The following is a 6,419-nucleotide window of genomic DNA, read 5'->3' as shown; positions in this document are numbered from 1 at the left end:
TTTGGAGCCTGTCCTGGAACTAGCTCTGTAGACCAGGCTGGTCTCGAACTCACAGAGATCTGCCTGCCTCTGCCTCCCGAGTGCTAGGATTAAAGGCGTGCGCCACCATTGCCCGGCTCGTACACACATATTTATTGTAGCACTATTTACAGCAGCGAAAAGAATGGAATCAGCCTAGGCTCCTGCCATTGGATGGATGGGTTACTAATCCACAATAGAGTTCTATGCAGTCACAAAGAAGAAGGAAATCATACTATTTATAGGAAAGTGTATGGAAATGGTGGATATTATGGGAACCAAAATCAGCCAGATACAGTAAAACAAGCACTCTATGTTCTTTCTCGTATATGGGAGTTTAAAAGTGTTTACCTGACAGCTTTACCATAGTTAGTAAAGAGTGAGAAAGGTATTTGTATGGAGATCAGCGACTTGACTTGCTCAGTGCATGCTGATCATATATTTGCTCATATACTTATGTAAATATCATATGGAACTCAGCAATATGTAAAATAAGAACATGTTGATAAGAGTATGTAAATGTCACATCCAGTTTTTTCAAAATTGGATTATATAAGCATAACATCACTTACAATATAAAATTGTGCATTTACAAATGCTTAGGGATGTCTTGCTATGTAACCACAAATGAGAAAAGATTATGAAAAGATTCCCTGACACAGAATTCCTGTATTCCTTCCTGGGCACCTTATTTCTGATTTCAAGTTGACTGTTATACATTTTCCTCTCTGCTTCAGTTCTAGATCAATGACCATTTGGGCTGTCCATGACTTGAATATATTAAAAGTTTGATCAATGTTTTTGGAGGGAGTCATCTAATAATTAATTACACGAGACACGAGAAAAAATGTAGCCTAAAACTAGTTTTGATGCCTAGAAGAAAAATCAACTGTTATTTTAGCTAATGAAAACTTTCTGCAAAGGGGAATCATGGCCTCCAGAAATAAGGTATTTTGATGAAGAATATCAGGGGCACACAACCTTATTAATGTGACTTTAAGGAGCATCAATTATGGACTGCGTTGTTTCTCCACCCCTCCAAAAATACTTTGAGGAAATACAAAGTTCAAACTATGAAGGTATAATCCATTATGAAAATTTTAGTTGACATGCAACCGTATATTGTAAAAGAACTTTCAAAATTTTAAGGAACGCCCTTTTCCATTTCACCTCTTTTTAGAATTCCCAAGGTGAAGAAGAATATGCGTTTTATCTCTAAGCACCGAAAGGGATGAGAACGCCTGATAGTTACAAAGCATTGCTCCTGTGCCATGCCAGATGGCTCCACCAGAGTCAGGAAAAACTCGAATTTCAAGAACAAGGAGTTAGAGATTAGTGACTGTCTCCAGCAGTCCTGTGGCCTAATTTACATTCCATGGTGCGCATCTGGAATGGGAAGGGTTGGTAGAAACATCAGATAGGACTGGGAGTATACAGAGGTAGATAGAATTGTGCCACACAGCTCAAAACGGAGTCAACAGAATGATGTCCTAGCAGGGCAGCCTCTTGTTCACCAAACAGAGGGCTCCAGCTGATTTAAGTGTCCAATTAGCTACAGCTTACGTGAGTTTCACACAGGCCCATGCATTCGCCTCATGGTACGAAAATGGGGTGAGTGCTCCTAAACCTCCAAAAGCCTCAAAGAGTGCTAGTGGAATTGAGCATGCTTGGGGTCAGAATGAAGGAGTCTAAGAGTTGTTTTCTAGGGACCAAGGGTCATGCTGGGATTATACTCAGTGACTAAAGCCAGATAAGAAGTTAAATTCCAATAAATTCTGAGCAAAGATGTGGCCTCTGTGTCTAGAAACTCTCTGAACCCTGACCTGCAATAAACCACCCAACAAGAAACCAGCTCATTTTTGAGGGGAGATTATGGTATGGGAATTACTCCAGGGAGTGAGTTTCCAATTAAATATGGCTGTTACCTAGGGGCATACAGCTGAATACCTTGTGACCCCCTCCACAGGGTGATCTTGATAGGTAGATTAAGCATAAACAGAAAGAAACTTATATGTTTTATGGTTATTTAAAAGATAAATTATTTGTATGTATATCATTTTAGGGCTGATCACTTGGTACTAAACAAACTATAGTTGCTACATTTACATAATTAGGCATATGTAAAAAGTTCAAGAAAAAGAGACCATGAATTTTCTAAGGAAGTGCAGGGTAGAGTGGGTTGTGATGGCACATGGGAGGGATTAGAGGGAAGAGGGACATCACGTAATTATATTCTAATTAAAAATTAATACCAAAAGATAAATTGTTTTAAGCAAAGTATATTTAAAACATGCTACTATGAGAATTAGAAAATCTCACATGTCTGAGTTTCTGAATTTCCAATGAAATACTTTTACCACAGATTTGAAAGTTGCATTTGTATACATTCAAATTTGGGGACTGTGACTATTTGCTATCTTTGTATTGACATAGATGAATTGCACAATTCCTATCTCTGGGCAAAGGCCTTTTGCTCCTGGAGGGACTTAAGGCGGGAGATAAAGCCTGAGATGAGGGAAGAGAGAGCTGGGACGAGAGAGATAGGGAGGCAGATGGGAGAGAGATCCCAAGGGAATCTCTGAACCAGCACTACCTCTAGCACTAACACCATCACAGACAATAGTTTTTCTTTTCTTTTTCCCCCTTTTTTGTTTTGATAGAGGGTGTCACACGACACAAAGTGGTTCCAAACTATTTATCTAGGCAAAGATGGTTTTGGAGACCCACTTGCTTCTACCTCCCAAGTGCTGAGGTGACAGGCAAGTGCTACTGCACCTGGCTTTCTTTCTTTCTTTCTTTTTTTTAAATTTAGTTGAATTGTTCTACTTCCTGTTACATGAAACTAAAATTCTGAACAATGACAACAACAACAAGAACAACAAAACCCTAGCAACAACATGCCTACGTCATATGGCCAGCACCATAACAGTTTATATTGTGTTAAAATAGATGCCCTGACAATGAAAAGAACTAGCCATCTGAAGGTACCTTCCTATTTGGGATAAATTCTCTATTTTTTTCATTTTTTTTAGAGACAGGGTTTCTCTGTGTAGCTTTGTTGGCTGTCCTGGAACTAGCTCTTGTAGGCCATGCTGGCCTCAGATTCACAGAGATCTGCCTGCCTCTCTCTCCCACATGCTGGGATTAAAGGCAGGTGTGCTACCACACCTGGAAAATGCCCTATTTTTTTTGTTGTATTGGTAGAAGCAATGTGGAACATAATGAAGGAGAGATTCATTTCTTGTTATCCGGAAAGGAAACAAAGAGCATATAAAAACACAGCCAATGAATAGTTCCTTGAATCTTTTTTTTTTTTCTTCGAGACAGGGTCTTTTTGGTTCCTGTCCTGGAACTAGCTCTTGTAGACCAGGCTGGCCTTGAACTCACAGAAATCCGCCTGCCTCTGCCTCCCGAGTGCTGGGATTAAAGGCGTGAGCCACCACCGCCCGGCAGTTCCTTGAATCTTGAAGTCATAATAGCAAAATATAGAGTTTAGAAAACATTCGTCGCCACGGTGCTTGTAAGAGCCAGCAGTAGTGGTACTGAGGGAAGTACCCACATGCTGCGCCAGAGCCTCTCTCAATTCCTTCCTTCTCTCTGAGTGTGGTCGGAACCTCTCACTGGCTCCTCATCAATTAATTATGGCAAACACGATGAGATAGTTATTCCCTTGCTTTTGTTATATTAAACCGTTTCAAGGACCCAGAAAAGTGGCTTTTCCTCTTTTCCTGAAGAAGTATGTGGCTGTATTCTGAGAACCCACGCGGGAAGAAACCAGGCAAACCTTAGGAAGTGAGAGCTGTTCCTAAGCAATAGTTGGGCAGAAAGCAAGGGCTTCAGTCTTCCAATCACAGATACTGAATCCAGCAACAAGGATATGAGTATGAAAAAGGGCACAGTGAGTCGGATAAGACCACAGCCTTGAGTGATTTTTTTTATGCAGAAATTCAGAATATTGTTCAGATTTCCCTCAAATTGATGGATCCTTGGCTCAAATGACCCTCTACTTCAGCCTCTGAGTTACTGACGCTGCAGAAGTGCAATGTGGTGCCCAGTGGAGACACCAGGCACATAGACACAGATTCAAGGCCACAGACCCTCCCCAAGGAAAATCATTTAGAACAATGGTCTCTTCCTTTCATGCAGTACAGCTAGTCTTCAAAGCACACCAGCTAAGAAAAAGATAGCTTTCATGGTGGCAGGAAATCTGAGCTTTTCCTCTTTGGGTGATAGCTGAATTTTTATTCGCAGTTCTAGTAAAATAAGTAATTTCTAATTTGTTCTCAACAAGTTTTTTTTCAGCTCTTTTTCAAATAATGCTTTTTTACTCTCCCATTAGAATTTCAACTCTTGGCAGGCCCCATCAGTCAGCCAGTCAGCAGGGAAGAGATCTGCCTGCAGGCTGGACCACAGCTGCCATTACCCACTAGATTCTGCTCCCTGAAAACCCACTCCACCATCCCAAATCCCCCCCCCATCCTCCTCCTCATGGCCAGCCCTTCCCCGCAACTCCATAGGCACAGGCACAGCCCACAGCAGTTGGAAGAGCAGGTGAGCGACTGGCCTCCCAGGTGAGCGACTGGCCTCCCAGGTGAGCAGCCCCAACCTCCACACCCTAACTAAGCTCCAGGGCATATCTTGTGCTCTCCCCTCCCCTCCCCCGCCATCTCGGCACCAGAGAGGCAGCTGGGTCCTGCTCCCTACTCTGGTGGAATTCCACTGCTCTGGGGAAGTGCTCACCTGACATTTAACTAATAAGAGACTTGCCGCAGGCACCACCATTGCCGCCATCCACTGGGTTCTGTTCTCCCAAGACCAACTCCATTGCCCAACACCACCCACCTCATCCTTCTCCCTGCGGCTAACCCTTGTCAGAAACTCCAGCAAACCCCAAAGACACAGGGACAGCCCACATCAGTCAGAAGAACAGGACGAGCTATGCTTGATCTAGACACCCGAACCCCCACAAACTTCAACTGAGACAACCCTACTGGACCTAAAAACCTGACAGACACCAGAACCCTTGGCCATCCAGGCCAAAAGATAATGGAATCAGATAATAAGAAAACAAAACAACCATCCAACAAAGACAAACCCAATAATCACCACCCAGACCTATAATCATCCCGAATCCAGATGCGTAAACATGAAAGGCAATGTGAAACCCCCAGAACCCAGTGATCCCATGACAGCAAGATCTGGACATTCAGGTGACAGCCTGGCGTCGGCTGGTGCTCAGCACAGGTGAACGTCAAGCTCTCTGTTGCATCTCTAGTATAATAACTTTTTGAAAAACAGGAAAAGCTCTCTCACCTGCATAGGTAGCAAGGGATGGCGGGAAGGGTGTCTTTCCCTCATTCACGTCGTCACGGCAGCTGAGGGATGAGCTGCTCTGTGGATCTCATGTCCTCAGGCCTAGCTCACCTGTGTCCCTGACAAACAGGGTCAGCTCTAGTGTGCTGACCAGATGGGAAGCAGAAACTTTTTTTTTGTGCACTGCAGCCAGGGGCAGGGGTCGCTCTTCTACTCTTGTGGTCCTCTCTCACCTGCCACAGGCGGTCATGGGTGAGTGGGCTTGGGTGGTAGCTGGGCTGCTCGCTTCTTAGCTTTCCCTTATCATTACTATGAGGGGGGGTGAGCTCTCCAGCACTGCCTTGATTAGCTCACCCAAAGCAGGCTCCAGCAAGGAGCTGGGCCAATTCCCCTGCCCTCATGCCTTCAGAGCCAGGGCCTTCTCACTCCTACCACAGGGGCCAGCTCTACTGGTTTTCCCGGCAAGCTGCAGACAAATATTACTGTAGGGGAACATAAAATGGGTGGGTGGTGGGGTCAGCTCTCCTGTTCTCCTGCCCTCAGTGCTGGCTGAATTGTACCACACATTACAAGTGTCGATTCTACTGTTCTGCCCAGGCAGGGTGCAGGACCAGCTGTCCTGTGTGCAGAGCCTAGTGTAAGGCAGGGCTGGTTCTCTCACTATCATGATGATGAGGGAAAACTAGCGATCTGACCAACCCAGCTACCACCCAGGTCCAATAGCAGGGGTATGAGTTGGCCCACCCCAACATCTAACAAATCTATGAACGGTTGGAATATGTGAAAAGGATTAACCTACAGATCCAAAACAGCAGGATCTCCATGACACAGCAAAACAGGAGGAGCCCCAGGGAAATTCCATTACTGGTGGAATAGCAGAAACCAGATGCTTTGAGTCAGACCAACGACTGGAGGTAATGAACATTTGCAAGATGAATGGGTTAAAGGGTAAACTGTGTGACTTAACTGGCCACACTACAGCTTTCAGAACAAGATGATTCGTCTTCTTCTTCTTCTTCTTCTTCTTCTTCTTCTTCTTCTTCTTCTTCTTCTTCTTCTTCTTCTTCTTCTTCTTCTTCTTCTTCTTC

The sequence above is a fragment of the Microtus ochrogaster genome, unplaced genomic scaffold (genome assembly GCF_000317375.1).
Source record: "Microtus ochrogaster isolate Prairie Vole_2 unplaced genomic scaffold, MicOch1.0 UNK58, whole genome shotgun sequence".
NCBI lineage: Eukaryota > Metazoa > Chordata > Mammalia > Rodentia > Cricetidae > Microtus > Microtus ochrogaster.
Note: the sequence above shows the minus strand (reverse complement) of the source record.